The 15,020-nt window shown below is 36.8% G+C and overlaps 1 pseudogene; it reads right to left on the reverse strand.

Moving 5' to 3' along the window:
• Positions 1–691: 691 nt before the first annotated feature.
• Positions 692–7,854, reverse strand: LOC133810676 (type II inositol polyphosphate 5-phosphatase 15-like; annotated as a pseudogene).
• Between the last annotated feature and the right edge of the window lie 7,166 nt (positions 7,855–15,020).

A 15,020-nucleotide genomic window follows, 5' to 3' on the forward strand; every position in this document is an offset into this window, starting at 1 on the left:
GTCTAAACCTTATAATATAATAATATAATCACTACAAGAAAAAACAGTATTCATAACACTTAAAAAGTGCTATCTGAGACTATTGATAGCACTTCTGAAAATGCTAACGTAGCCCATGTTATTAAAAGTCCAGTCTTTTCTATAACATTTTTTGAATGTTATGTTCGGTGTTATCTTAAACTATTCAATAACACATTTTTAGGTGCTATAATATTCAAATAATAACATTTAGATAGAGTTTTTGATTATAAATTTGAAGTTTAATCTTGTATTTTTTCATAACACTTTTCAACTGTTACATTTGATTATTTTGATAACATTTTTAGTTTGTTATATTATATAAACCATAACGATTTTTTACGCTTATAATATGCTTTTAAATCATAACATATAGTAATAAAATTTTAAATTTTATTTTGATAAGTATACTTATATGGTTTTTTTTTAATTAAAAGATTTTCATTATTGTATTTTGATAAAAAAAAATCAAAATTAATCATAAAATGTAATTCTCAAGAGATTGATAAACCATAAGTATTACATTAAACAATAACTAATTCAAACTATAAATGTGTCTACTTCATGAGATCTTAGTTCTAACTTAAGTTTGAAAGCATAACATAATAAAGTTTTATAATCTTGAACAATTTTTACTTCAAAAATGAAAAATAGAAACAAAACTTTATAGTAATTTTCCTAAACAAGAAAAGTTTTTGGTCATTGAAGATGAGAGAAATACAACATCCATAAAGTTGACCATTACAAAAACAACAATAACAACAACATGATACCAGCCTGCCATCATTTAATTTGGAAAGGCTGAATATACATGCCATTCTCAACATAGAACAAACACTTGTGCAACATTTTCTCAGTAAATTCCAGGGATGACCCTGTACCGAACCTTCTCGCAGTACGATTTCCAGTATTTTCCATACCTACAATAACAATCACATGTCAAGATTTTATGCCTTTATCTGTATGAAAACGCGCAAACCATTATTCATTTCTTCTACTTATTTATTTTTCTCTACACTGGCATCGGTTTGTAAATTGTCTACACCTGTTGGACCAGAAACCACTAACATGATCAGAGTTTGTCTCTCCCATACAAGCAAATAAACTAGTAGCACTCGTAAGGTAAGTTTTAACTAATGAATTACCTCAACTTCGGGATCTATTTGAAAAACTAAATTTGGAAGGTTTACCTTTGCAATTTTTTAAGGGACATATAATTTTTCATAAACAAATGATGAGATTGTGTTTGCTTACTTGGATCAGCACCGATCATCATCCCTTTTCGCCCGGCCGAGGAGAAGGATTGTAAGAAACACCACATAAAAGTAGGGTAAAGCCTGCAGGACAAAAGTGATTCAATTCAAACACAACTTCTAACAACATAAACAAATCTAAACCCCAGAAGGAAAATTACTTACGTGGTTAAAAAGAGCTGGAACAGTCCAGAAAAATGCAGCTAATATTTCTGGGACATAGTGGTTATGAATGAAAGCTAATATTGCACAAGTGGCAGTTATATTTACATGGATCAGCTAAAATTACTTACTTAGATCAGCTAATATTTCTTCTTGGTTATGAACCCCCCGCATTCATAACCAAGAAGAAAAAAAATCCAGCTAGTTCATATTTACATGGCAGAGCCTGAAAACGTACCATCCCGAAGTTAAAAGAATGCTGCTTTTTGTTTCCCCAGTTGTGGTAGTGTAAGTGGCAGTTATCTGTGAAACAGAAAGGGGAGAATTATGCAGGATTTAGCAGCAGATATACAGAAAATTGTATGTATAATGAGAACCAAATAACGAGTTTCAGAGAACCATATACCTTTGATGGAGCTTTACCCCAAACCAAAGCTTTGCCATTTGTTCTGCGAAACTCTTGCCTTTGCCTATCACAGTCGTAGTTGATGTATATGCAAAGAATGCCTGCTACTAGGATGTAGAGTGCCAACTGTGACAAAGCAAAGTAGACAACTAAAATTAAGAATTAATTTAACAGGGACAATGGGGAAATAGGACAGAAAAGAAAGTATGGTTGGTTGCAAAAAAAATCAAGTCTACGCTCATCTCATGGGCTTGGCAGCTTACAAACAAAGTTACAAGCATTCAACTTTTGCATTTGGCTGGTAGAATAGATTTGCAGCTTCTAACTCAAATCTAGAATCAAATTGCCAATATACAGCTTTTACAAGCTAATAATAATATTACTGGTGTATACCAAGGGGAGTTAGCTCAAATGGGAAGACATGTGGTTTGCTTCCATAAGGTCTAAAGTTTGAATCCCACCAAGGTATCTACATAGCCATTTCTATAGTTTCCTACTCTCTAGTAATGCAGAAAAGTGTTCACATTTTGAAAAGGTTGAAATACATGAGTTCCAAGGTGTACGGGATGATTGACCAGGTACATGCCAGGAGAAGTATATATAGAAGGCACCCATACAAGGCATCCCCAGCAAATATAAAAACCAACTGTCAAAATGATAGGTACAATGATCCAAATGAGAGAAAGTATGAACAAACCAAAAGAACGGGAAAGAAGCAATAGATAAATTCAGCACTACAAGAACATTTGTTTAATAATTATTTGGTCTCTTCTAATCACAGTGAAAAATTAGGTAGTAGAAACAATTTATCTGCTAAAATTAAGGCCAAGAATTTGCAACGTCATGGTAGCCAATCCAAGTAATTGGGATCAAATACAGCAATAGATGGAAAAGGTTAAAGGGGAAGTAACTATAATCTTCGAATGGTAACGAAAGTAAGAGACTTTAATGATGATGACTTCATAGAAGACGAGTTATCTTATTTCTATCTCACTTAATTCATAAATATAAGTTATGCTTAGTATGCATTCAAAAAAATAATAAGACATCTAAATTTGTACATGTTCCAAAATATCAAACCATCCAGAAAATTATTGCCAAAATGATGTTTAATAAAATAATGGATAACAAGGATGGAAAGTTAAAATAAAAGGATGTAGAACCTCGATCATGTGCAATATCCATTGTGCTCCAGTATCCAGCTTCCCACCAAAAAAACTTAGTAACATACACCAGCATCAATATGGTATTAACAAGCATTGAATCAGCCACTTTTCCGTTCACTTCATACTGGTAAAAAGAAAAAAGATAGACGTTAAATACTAGCAAAAGAGCTAAAGAGTGTGTCCACAAAGCAATCTGTTGTAGAAGTGTAAAACAGGAAGGTCGGGTCTGATTTAGAGGTAAGAAATAACCACCAGGCCAGCTGCACGGGCACACAGTAAAGTAAGATTAAGTGTTCTTTTTGTTCAAATGAATTATACAGAGAAACAATCCTTGAACAAGAGGGAAAATGCATTTAATAGATCACTTCCTCTCTATATGTTTCTTAAATTACAAATTTATCAGGATTAGAAATGTCTTTCTAAATTCTTTTACTGATATTTCTTAGCACTAGTGGTGTAGCTTTGCAACAAATTTAAAATTTGAACATTATATCACTAATATATATATATATAACTGAAAAATAAAACGAGCCAAGTAATAAAAACACAGTATAATTTTGTAATCCTCTCAACCAAACAAAATAAGAACCTGCAAAAGTATAACTATTGTTCTTTTTTAAAAGCAAAACAAGTTACCTCAAGCCAACGAGGAAAGCCAAAGGAGCCTCTAGGACAATGATCTGATGCAAGCCCATCCTCATTAACGATAGTTTGTCCTTCACAAAGGATTTAAAATAATGCATCTCTTTCCCCACATTTATTAGTAATACGCAAGATCGATGTGTCCTTGTTTTGAAGAATTATGTTGTTTGTGCTGATGATCGTTTCGGGAATCTTGCACAGTTTTTCAAGTATAGCTTTGACTTTCTTATTTGTTCCAAGAATCTCTCCAAGCTCCTGTCTCCTAACTGATTCATCAACTCGTGCAATATCAACAGCAAAGATGCAGCGGACAGGCTTATGATCACTGTCTGTCACATCCATGCAACCCTCATACCTATCAAACAGAAGATGGCAGGTATTTAAGTATAAAACCATGGTGTCAGTGTATCCTAGACAGGAGTAGAAAAGATATCAGTATAAGTTGGCACAGGTGTTAGTCCAGTACACAAGAAATTTTAATAAAATTATTGAGCATTTTTTCTCAACTCTGTTCCCTCCCTTCATATGTGTGATTTGAAGTTTTGAACATCAAATTTTGAGCAGATTAATATGAACTAAAGAGCTAGAGACTTAGCCAGAAACAAAACTGATGAGCTTCTTTTGATAAGTACATGCATCCAAATATGGCCTTGACAATCACAACCCTATTAAATACAGAATAAAGAAATGCATCCCTGTAAACCCGTAGAAATTTATCTAGTATCGCACTGGAAGAATTTAAGGGGGTTCTAAAGGCCACCTGGATGGCCTTAGACCAGATAAAAAATTATGAGATACATTCCATTTGTTTTTATACTTTATTGCAATTGGGAAAAAAAAATATATGTTACATATTAGAATCACTTACTGCAATATTGAGGAAACTACAGGACAGTTCAAACTGCATTCTGATGCAGTGGTTGAACGGCTATCACGGTATATGATTCTATCACACCAAGCTGGAATTCGCTTCTTTTCACCTGAATCATACCCTACAAAAAGATAATTTACAAACAAGTCAATTATTTCCGGAAGCTTTTTATCAGCATCAATGAAAAGCTCTATAGCAGGAACAAAAGCCCACCTACAAGATTTTTTTTACCTGCTAAACACCTGATTAGAAGAGATACAAACTACCCCAACCACCCGTCTCTCGAACAGTTCAATTGGCATAAACTGAACAATACTACTTGCACAGAAAAAGTTACCTGCTAAACCAACTTGGTGTCTTTCAAACTTGTATGTGGGAGGAAACCTAATATCTGCCTCACACATTCCTTGAAAGACATTTCCAGCTTCCATTTCTGCTCTAAGTTGATCCTTTTCTCTAAGCCAATCGAAACATCTTTGTGACACAAAATCTCTAGCTTCATCACAAGATATACCATCTAATCGATAATTAAGATCACCAAGATATATGACCATGTCTGCCTCAGATAATTCAGGCATCCCTTCAGCAGAGTAGGAAACACCAGTCTGTGAAGACAACAATGCTTCATAAAATGAACTGAAACTATTTAACTTTGAAAAAAAAAATAACTCAGACCAATTTAGCATGCTACAGTGATGACATGTACATACAGTTGTATTTCGAAGCACCTGAGCAGCACATGAAGCACTAGCTGCAACAGAAAGGACCAATGGCAATCCAGATCTATAAACAAGCCAAAATAAATACATTGAGAAGACAAGCGAACTAAAAAAGAATAGGTACAGTATTGTACCGGAAGCGGCATTGAAGAGATTAGTTGGTCGACTGAAGGACATTGTCTAGTATACATGATCAAAGTCTGCATTGCGACGATTAACCGCTTCTAGATGTGCAGCGAAGTGACAGTTAACAAAGCACATTATTCGATCATACACTCTCATCCTCAAACCAACAGCTCCCTAAAAAAAAGTCATCAATTTCTATTTAGACAAAAGGCAGTTCACATATTTACTTATGTTGAGTATATTCATCAGCAGGCATGAACATATATAGATCTATAAGCCAAACAGAAACCATAAAGAAACCGTTTGGAAACCATCAAGTCTTTGAATGAATAAAAGTAACAACAATGTATGCATCACAATCATGTCATTCAAATTAACATAAAGAGCCTACCTTATTACCAATGGCACGCCCAAAGCCACACAGAACTACTGCTGCATCAACATCTCCAACATAAGCTCTAATATCAGTTCTCACCCTAAAGGATGACATTCAACAATCATTAATGAAAAATCTTAACTGACAAAGAGACCATAAAAAGATTAAGTAGGCAGAATGCAAAAGCATGGAAGAGAAGAACAAAAAAATCTTAAATATAAGGTTTCTATCCTTATTCCTGAGAAAATCTAGTTCGAGACAAACAAACTAAAAATTACCCACTTGATTTTAAGAAAGTAAGAAACAACTGAGTTCACTTGAGATACAGTTAGTAATAGGTTAAATACTTGAAGTTATTAAGGAGTTAATCAGACACGGCACTTAAAAAATGGTGACGCAAAATTAAGTCTCTACATCTGAGACATTGAAAAAAATAATAACAATAACAATTCACAAAAGAGTTTTTGATAGAAAATACCAACCATGCAGCAATAAGCAAGCCTACTAACTGCCTAGAACCAACTCGTTCAAATGTTGATCCTTCATCCAATGTTTTGTTAATCATATCCAGCCACCACTGCCCAACAGAACTCCCCTCAAGACCTACCTACAGTCAGGAAACAAGAAAAGTCATTATAAAAAGAAACAGATATTTAATGCGCTAAAAAAACAAAAGAAATAAATAATCATAAATCATGTTATAATTCCATGTATTAATTCCTTTAATTAATTCTAAGAAAAAAGGCTCGTGATTAGTTGAACATTCACCTCTCATTTTCATTGCATAATTAAATTTTATTCTTTTCCCAGCATTCAGCAATCAAATTATTCTTAGATTTACATATTATATTGCATGGGCAAGAGCACTTAATGGAAGCATTAAAGTATCAAAGTTAGCAGATAAACAAATAGCATTTACAATTTTACATACCCACATATATAAAAGTACAACTTATGATTAAATTCAGTGTCTAAGATATTGGCTTCAATCATGTTCATTAAAAAATCATCAGGAACATATTGTGCCCATAATATAAGTTATGATTGGTCAAGAACTTCACAAACAATTATTTGAAAATGTCATCTTATATTCATATTGTAAGAGTTCAAAAAAAAAAAAATTCCACCAAAACTATTTTTAGACGTGTAGAGAGCAAATAGTGGGAAGCGGGAATGTAGGCGTACCATAATGCAAAGGATAAATAACCAGCAGTCCACACTTTGGCTCTGGAATCATCAGATAAGAGGTACTTGACATCGGAATTAAAGACATTGACGAAACCATTTGCAGCGAGTTGGCCCCTTGGGTCAATGAAGGACCTCTCTACAAGTAGTGCAGCCATGGGCCTTTCTTCAACAGTTAAAGATAAAGATCTTTCAATAGCTTCCCAAGGCCATATCTTAATAACACCAGCCTCTGAACCCGACCACAGGTCTCCCCTGGAACAGCAAAAGTCAAGACAAAATTTTCTTTAAGCCAAAGAAATGAAATTTGGGCAATAAAAAATGTAAATGATAAAGTTAAATCATAACACTGCGGATCCAGTTGAGGTACCATATGCTGTGATAACGAGAGAGAGAACGAGGCCTCTATGAGCCTGCCACGACAAGCTTTCCTTGAAATTGGTTCGAGTTCCAGAAGCAGCAGCATCCTTGAAATTGGTTCAATCTACTGATGAATTCTTAAGTAAAATTTTCATATATCTGAAGCTAATGTCAATTTTTTTTTTCAATCAACATGAAAGGAAAAGTTCTCAATTAAATATATGGGATCAATACATATTATATTGGGTTACCTGGGTCTTGGTTTAGCTGCTCCGTGCTCGTGTGTGCTCCAACAGCTCAACGGGAAAGAGTGAAGAGAGACTAAACATGGTGTTGTTCAGTCGGACTTTAGAGTATCGGGGCTTGAGGAAGAGAGAGTCGATAGACTCTGTTAGAGAGAGAGCTTTAGCTAGGCGTGGTCATGGCGTGATGGAGAGAGTCGATAGACTCGGTGAGAGAGAGCGCAATGGAGAATGGAGAGGGAACTGATAAAATGAAGGCGAGAGAGAGAGGATGAGGCGTGATTAGGGTGAGCTGAATCCGAATGAGAGAGAGAGAGGAAACCCAAATGATATTTTTCATTTTCATTTGGCGGTAAGTATTTTCACTTGCCGCCTTTAGGGTAAAATTTCAGCTTGTTTGTTTTTATTAGTATATATTTATAGCACTTCTAAATTTATGTAATACTTTGACGTAATATATAAGCAAAATTGTTGTAGTGAATCCTTAATATCAGACACATTAATCAAACCTTAGGTTATACTTAATATTCTTAAACTATAGGTTAAACTTAGAAAATATATAAGTACTACTATGAGTGTCCAAATAACTCCCGGTTTGAACCAAAAATCCATAGTAACAAAGATAACACTTAAACATACTATAATACTACTAAACAATTAGCTAAGTAAAGTTCTTGGACTCTACATGTCTAGATTATTAACCTGACATGAAAAAATTTATAAGAGTATGGATCATTAACCAAACACGCGAACTAAAAATGTCAGGATTATTAACCCGGCATGAAAAAATAATCAATAAGTGTATGGATCATAAACCAAATACACGAGCTAAATGAGTTTGGAACAAACCAGAAAAACCTAACCGACAGTTAAAAGTTGGAATTCTAGATAAACCACTGTAAACAAAGTTGACACTAGGGCTGGAAAATTTTGTAAACAAGTTTTGACCTCGCAACCTCGAGGTCATACTCGAGGATGAGGAAAAGTGACTAGAAAAGCAAAATATAACTAGACTACTAAGGTTATATACCAATTAAGTACTTTACACGTACATGGTAAAAGTAAAGTTCGACCTTGACAATAACGAAGTCGAACATGGATATTTTGAATAAACTGTGCATGAATGCATTGAAATTCGAACTTAAATCCAATATATATGTACGAATAAACAAGTACAAAAGTAGGTCCTTAATAGTGGTGTGCTTGAAATATTTCGATCCAGAAATGTAAGGTGTGATATTAAGGAAAAAAGGTAAAACCAAGTGCATAAAGATTTTTGAGCTATAAATTGTCTTTGCCCCAAGGGTACAAAAAAGATAATTACAAAGAATATAATGGGTCGCAGCCCATGATTTCGGCTTCAGGGGTTAGATACCTCTCCAGCCACAGTCCTAGAAGCCTCCGCTGCCTCCTCAGCCTCGAGCCTGGCCTCTTTTTCCTCAAGTTGAGCTTGCCATTTGGTGACAAACTCGGTCTCCAGGTTGGCTAGGAAGCTGGTGTCGAGGTCAGGATTTTTCACCCAAATCTGATACATCACCATGTCTACGGCGCGATCCTTTTTGGTTTTGAACTCCTCCAAAAGACGAGCCTTCTCACCTTCGATAACTTTGAAGGTCATCTTCTTTTCCTCTTCTAGATTGGCATTGAGTCCTTGAAGCTCCTTGACCTCGAAGTTCTTGGCCTCGACCTCCTTCAAGGTCACCGCTAGTGTCGATTCGAGGCCGGGGATCTTCTGGGCCTCCTTCAAAGTAGCCTCAAACCTCGACTCGAGCTCAGAGACCTTCTAAATGGTCGCATCCTTTGCCGCCACCTCCAGCTTTGTTGCTTTCAGTTTGTTCGCAAGCCTCAGCTGGGAAACTCTAGCCTCCTACGCATGCGCCCTACTGGAGGTAACCTCGTTATTCAGTAAAAAGTTATGCTAAACGAAGGATACGAATGCTTATACACAAAAATAAACACAAGTTAGTAAAGTACAGCATAATATAGTACATAATAAGAAGGTCAAAGCAAAAATAACTAATCGAGGAGAGAAGCTCGCCACCCTTGTCAAAAATAGTGTTGGCATCTCGGCAGGAGGTTAGAAACTCCCATTGAGGGGCCCCGAGGTGGTTGAGACTTTGACCCACGTGAGTCAAAGTGTCAGAGCCCAAGTTGACTCTGTGAGTTCCAGCTGCATTGTCGACCACAAACTCAGGAACATGAGTTGAGATCGACAGGAAGCGTTCCCGCACAGGAGCCTGGCCCTTTCTCGTTGGGGCTGCAGGGATTCTCTGGACCGATTGGATAGCAGGAGGATGCAGAATGGTGGGAGGCACTGCTGGCTCAATAATAGTACTCGGTCTGACCTCATGAGTGGGTTCGATAGCCTGACTCGAATACTGGGGAACCGAGACTGGAGGGACCACCTCGGTCTTTTTAGGCATCTTAAAGGGGTGACCTCCTTTTTGTGAAGCTTGTTGGCACTTAGTTGCCTTCGCAACCATAGGCCGGTTAAGCACATTATCCAAGTCTGAGTCCATTGCACCTAAAAATTTTAAAGATTGTACTTTAGTAATCAAACGGGAGCTAGTAAAAAAAAAAAGAAGACGTGAGGATAATAGAAACCTAACTGGTACTCTCGACGGAGCTTGAGCTCGGGGACCAGGAAATTCCCCTATCTTCTGAAGACGCTAGGTGAGTCCCTTCTCTATAAGTGGGAGATATCCTCGAAAGGTCTCTATAAACATTAGTCTCGTAATGAATGGCTACCCCATCGCAGACTTCATTTAAACTATACATAGTCTGGTACTGCCCTAACCAGCTATCGACCTATGGACTCTAAGGTCCACCCTTGACTAGGCTAAGAAATTATTTCTAGGGTCTTTACATATGACTATCATGGCAGGCTTATGTTTAAGCATTGATGGAGACCACATGGAGTGGTCTAGCACAACTTTACTTCCATCAGCCGAGCTCGGTGAGGCTTCATCATGGGCTTCGTTGCCTAAGACTGGTTGATCATGTAGGCGAGATGTAGCGGCATGAAATCGTGAGCCTGGAGATCTCCTCCTAGGGGTAAGTCTAGCAGTAGAGGGTGGCACATGTTCCCACCTCAGGTATTTGCGATATCTCGAGTCATCCATGGACTCGCCTTCTCCTAAAAGGCCACAAGCTCGGAGCTTGTCTTCGTGAAGGAGGTAGACAGGGACCTTCGACCATATGGAAGTTAAAGGATGGCTGCCTTGTGTTCCATCATAGTTTTTTATGGAGTGGGGCGGTGGTAGTTGGCTGCAGGCAGGAATAGTGTGAGTGTTTCGAGCATGATTACTCAACGAAAAATGGATAAAAATGTATTGAGATACTTACGGATGCGTTGGAAGGAGTAAAATCTGGAGGGAGTGAGACCATCCGTCTAGAAGAAGGCGGCCTTGAAGTTGGGAGGATGATTTGGGATATCCTTGAAGAGCCGCTTTTCCTTCGAATAGCTCGATAAGTAATAGAAGTCATCTCCTCCGCGAGCTCGTGAAGGGTTACTCTTGGGGCAGAAGAGATATAATATCTCTTGTGACAAAGGCCCTTCCCACTTCATCTCGTGGTACAACGACCTGAGGGCTGACAATACCGTGAAAGAGTTGGTCTGGAGCTAGAAGGGGGTGATCCCGACATAGTCCAAGAAATCCTTGAAGTATGTCTTCAGGGGTAGCAGAGCCCCAGTCCTCATATGCCCGCGGCTCCATGCAGCAAGGTTGAGTTTGCTGTCAGGATTGCCATCTCCTGGGGCGTCGCAACTCCTTTCGATCGAGGTCGCTGGGCGACAAATCAGTGTACCGGAGAGCTTAAGGCCATGATAAGCCAGCAACTCAGATATTTGGTTGGTGGATGTGATTGAGCTCCAGTAGTGCTCAGCCTCGAAAAACTCCTCCTTTGAGGTGGGGACTGAGAGGGCTTGGGAGGTGGAAAGACGTGTTGAAAAGTCTTCCATTAGGGAGAATGAAAGTGCACCAGGTGCGCAAGCAACGATGACTTTAAGTTTGGGATCTATAGGAATAGGCCTGATCTCGAGGTCTGGATCAGGATAAGTCGCCACTCGAAGTCTCTTCCTCTTTTTCTCTTCGACCTCGTCTATCGTTGAAATCTGTCTCGAATATCCTCTTTCTCACACCTTTCTTTGTGTTCGCGGATCGATCGCTGATTTTGGGTGAAAGGCGATTCAAGACTGGGAGTTGATGGGTGATGGGGGATAGTGAACTTGGGCCCCCACTGATTCTCAGAGTACTGCGACACCTAACAAGGAAGAAAAAGATGAGGGCCCATCATATAGGAAATCATAAGAAAATTATAATTTTGATAACTCAAGCTCGAAGCTCGAGATAACAAGATTGCCTCAATCGTTACCAGAAGCTCAAAAGGGCGAGATTAACTCAGATGTCATTCCTGAACTATTGTAAAGTTCGGGCATTGAGGATGCACCCACGCGAGAGTGTGGAGGTTAATACTGGTTTAAAGTAATCCCTGATTTTCAGGGAAAAAGCTAGCAGTTACCCAAAAAGGTGATATTTTTGGGATTCGTGCGTTTAAAACCCTAAACCAAAAACCCCTATTTCTTAAGCAACACGAAACCCCTCATTGCCAGAAAAAACCACATTGTTTCATGTTTATGCTAGAAATTTTTGGTTTGAAACCGTGATTCTAACTATATCAAAACTACTCGGATCAAAATCTTGCCTAATATCAACGTAAATCCTTGAAAAACTGGTAAAACCCAGTGGAGATACTCTCACAAAAAAAAAGGAACATGTAAAAAAAATATGTATGTACATGTTAAAGAAGAAAGGAATCAAGAACATGAACTTACACAGAGTTGATCGTGGGAATGAGAAAATCGTTGACTAGAGAAGCGGTTGTAGAAAAACTTTCAAGGAGTCGAATATACTGGAGTTACTTTGTTTTTTCGGCTTAGAGAACATGCAAAGGAAGAAATATGGCTCTGGTACCTTTTTTTTCTTTCTTTTCTCTGAATATTAGAATGAAAGTGATGAAGGAGAAGAGAGGGTGTGTATATATATGTCCTATTGGGATATCAAAGGTTTATAAATTTGGACCTTTGGTTTGGATTGGGATTTGATCTGATGGATGGGGTTTGGTTATAACATTGGCGGCAAAAAGAAGATATATTAAAGGACGTGGGCAGAGATAGGGAGTACTTGAGTACTCTGGGTGTGCAATCCTTGAGTGACGCGTGTCCATACTCGAGTATGGTAGGTGGCACGCTTTTCGAAAGGAGAAGTTCAAAAGTTTCATTCTCATAGGATTCGAACCAACACTTTTGAGAGGGCAAAATTTTCACCAAAATTTCGAGAATAAAAATTATGGCATTGAAATATAGGCTTGTAAAATGTAAGCTCGAAATAAGCAGGTATCTACATAATACTTGTGTAGTTCATCATAAAGTTCCAGAAGCCACGTCATCAGCATATACGCGAATTGAGTTTGACTGTTTTGCTCGGCATTAAGGTGACGACGATGGAATTGGTGAGCTCTAAGCTACATGTGGTCTCGAAGGTGTTTCGGGTTACAAGTCAAGCTCGAAGCCACGACTGATCAACTACAAGGATTCAACACTCTTGTATAAGTTTCCTGATTTGTTCTTATTGGCAACTGAGCACCAGTCAGGGAGGTTTGAGCTTGGGCATTGCAAGCTTGAAGAGGATGATCTTCGATGGTTAAACTCGATAAAGTTACTGGCTAAGGATGAGGTTAACCAGAAAGACGAGCTCGTGATGTTGGTCGATCTCGAAAGTGTGTAAATTATACGTTCGAGGTCGGTAATCCAGTTTGAACACGGTTGCTGTTTGAAAATTCCTATTTCTTGGGGATTTGTTGTAATCTAATAATAAATATCGATTATTATGAGATATTATGTAATTAATGCATTTATTTGTATTTATTTCAAATTAGAATTGTAACTTCCCGAAATAAAATGGGAGATATTTTGTAAACCAGTCTATAAATAGACTAGAGAATTTCATTTGTGGAGATAGACAATTTGGTACTGAGAATACTCTGCGAAAATTTCTTTCTAAAAGCTTTAAAGAGAATTCCACCACTCAATAATATTGACTCGTGGACTAGGCAGATTTTAACTGCTGAACTACGTAAAATCTTACTTGTTTTTTATTTGTGTTTCTTGATTTAGTGTTCAGTGCTCTTCTTATTTAAGTTGACGAAAAACGGTGCTAACAAAGGGGTCGGGGTCATCATCTACCCAGCACTCTCACTTCAGCGAGTCTCAAGCCCCTCCTCAACGTTCATCAGAACAGATTGAAAATTTGGAGAATAAGCTAAAGAATTTGACTGACCAAGTCAATTTCTTGTCTCAATTTCGTCCACCAAACATTCAGATGTCGCCTATGCCTGATAACGACAATATTTCTGGAGCTGTCTTCTCAACCTCCAGCTCCAGCCTATCCTTCCATGTATGGGGTAGCATCGTCTCAACCTATGACACCTCCTTACATGTACGGAGCAACTCCATCACCTTATTCGTGGCATATTCCACCGTCGTCGCAGCCGCCGTATTCGTACATGTATGGAGCAGGATCATCCACATTACCTCCCCAATATCCATGGCCGATGCCGCCGCAGCCTCCACAACCGCAACCGCAATAGGAAGACAATACGGATGATGACGCAGCTGATTTAGGAGATTATATTTATATTATTGTTAGTTAATTGTTACATTATATTAACAACATGGATATTGGTTATTTTAATAAACTAATTTGAATATTTAATATAATATTTTTATTTTAAATATATTTATTTTTAATAATTTAAATTTTAATTAATTATTAAAATAATTTTATTTTTTTTTATAAATAAAATAGTATTAGAAGCGATGTGATATCTAAAATTATTTTTTTGTTACAGTGTGGGCAAAATTATTTTTAGGCATATTTCTTTTTTATTTATGATGGATATGATTCTGATGGTATTTTTTTAATTACATATTATTATTCAGTTTTAGTCACATCATGTTGATTAAAAGTATAAAATTTGCATTGCACCCACAAACAGTAGATATAGATAAATTATAAACTCACATATGAAAGATTCAATGGTGCTTTCATTTACATTTTATTTTCTCTTTTTTTATATATAAATTTCTCATAATTTTTAAAAAATTATTTCCACGCACATTCTATAAAATTTTATCTACAACATTGTTCATTAGTAAAAATTTTATTTTTTTATTTTTTTACCTTTATAATTATAATTAAAAAAATTAAAATATCTTCGGTAGTTTTACTGAAAAAAAATAATCTTCCTCACAATTTTTAATTTTATTATTTTAACTCAAGATAAGAGCAAAATATGAACATAAATAATTCGAAATTAAAATAACTATGTCTTGTATAATTAAAATATTTAATTTTCATGCTTCTAAAAAGAAAAATATGTAATTTTTTTGTATTAAAATAGTAAACTAAATATATAAGTGATATATTAAATATT

This window comes from Humulus lupulus, chromosome 1 (assembly GCF_963169125.1).
Source record: "Humulus lupulus chromosome 1, drHumLupu1.1, whole genome shotgun sequence".
NCBI classification, from domain to species: domain Eukaryota; kingdom Viridiplantae; phylum Streptophyta; class Magnoliopsida; order Rosales; family Cannabaceae; genus Humulus; species Humulus lupulus.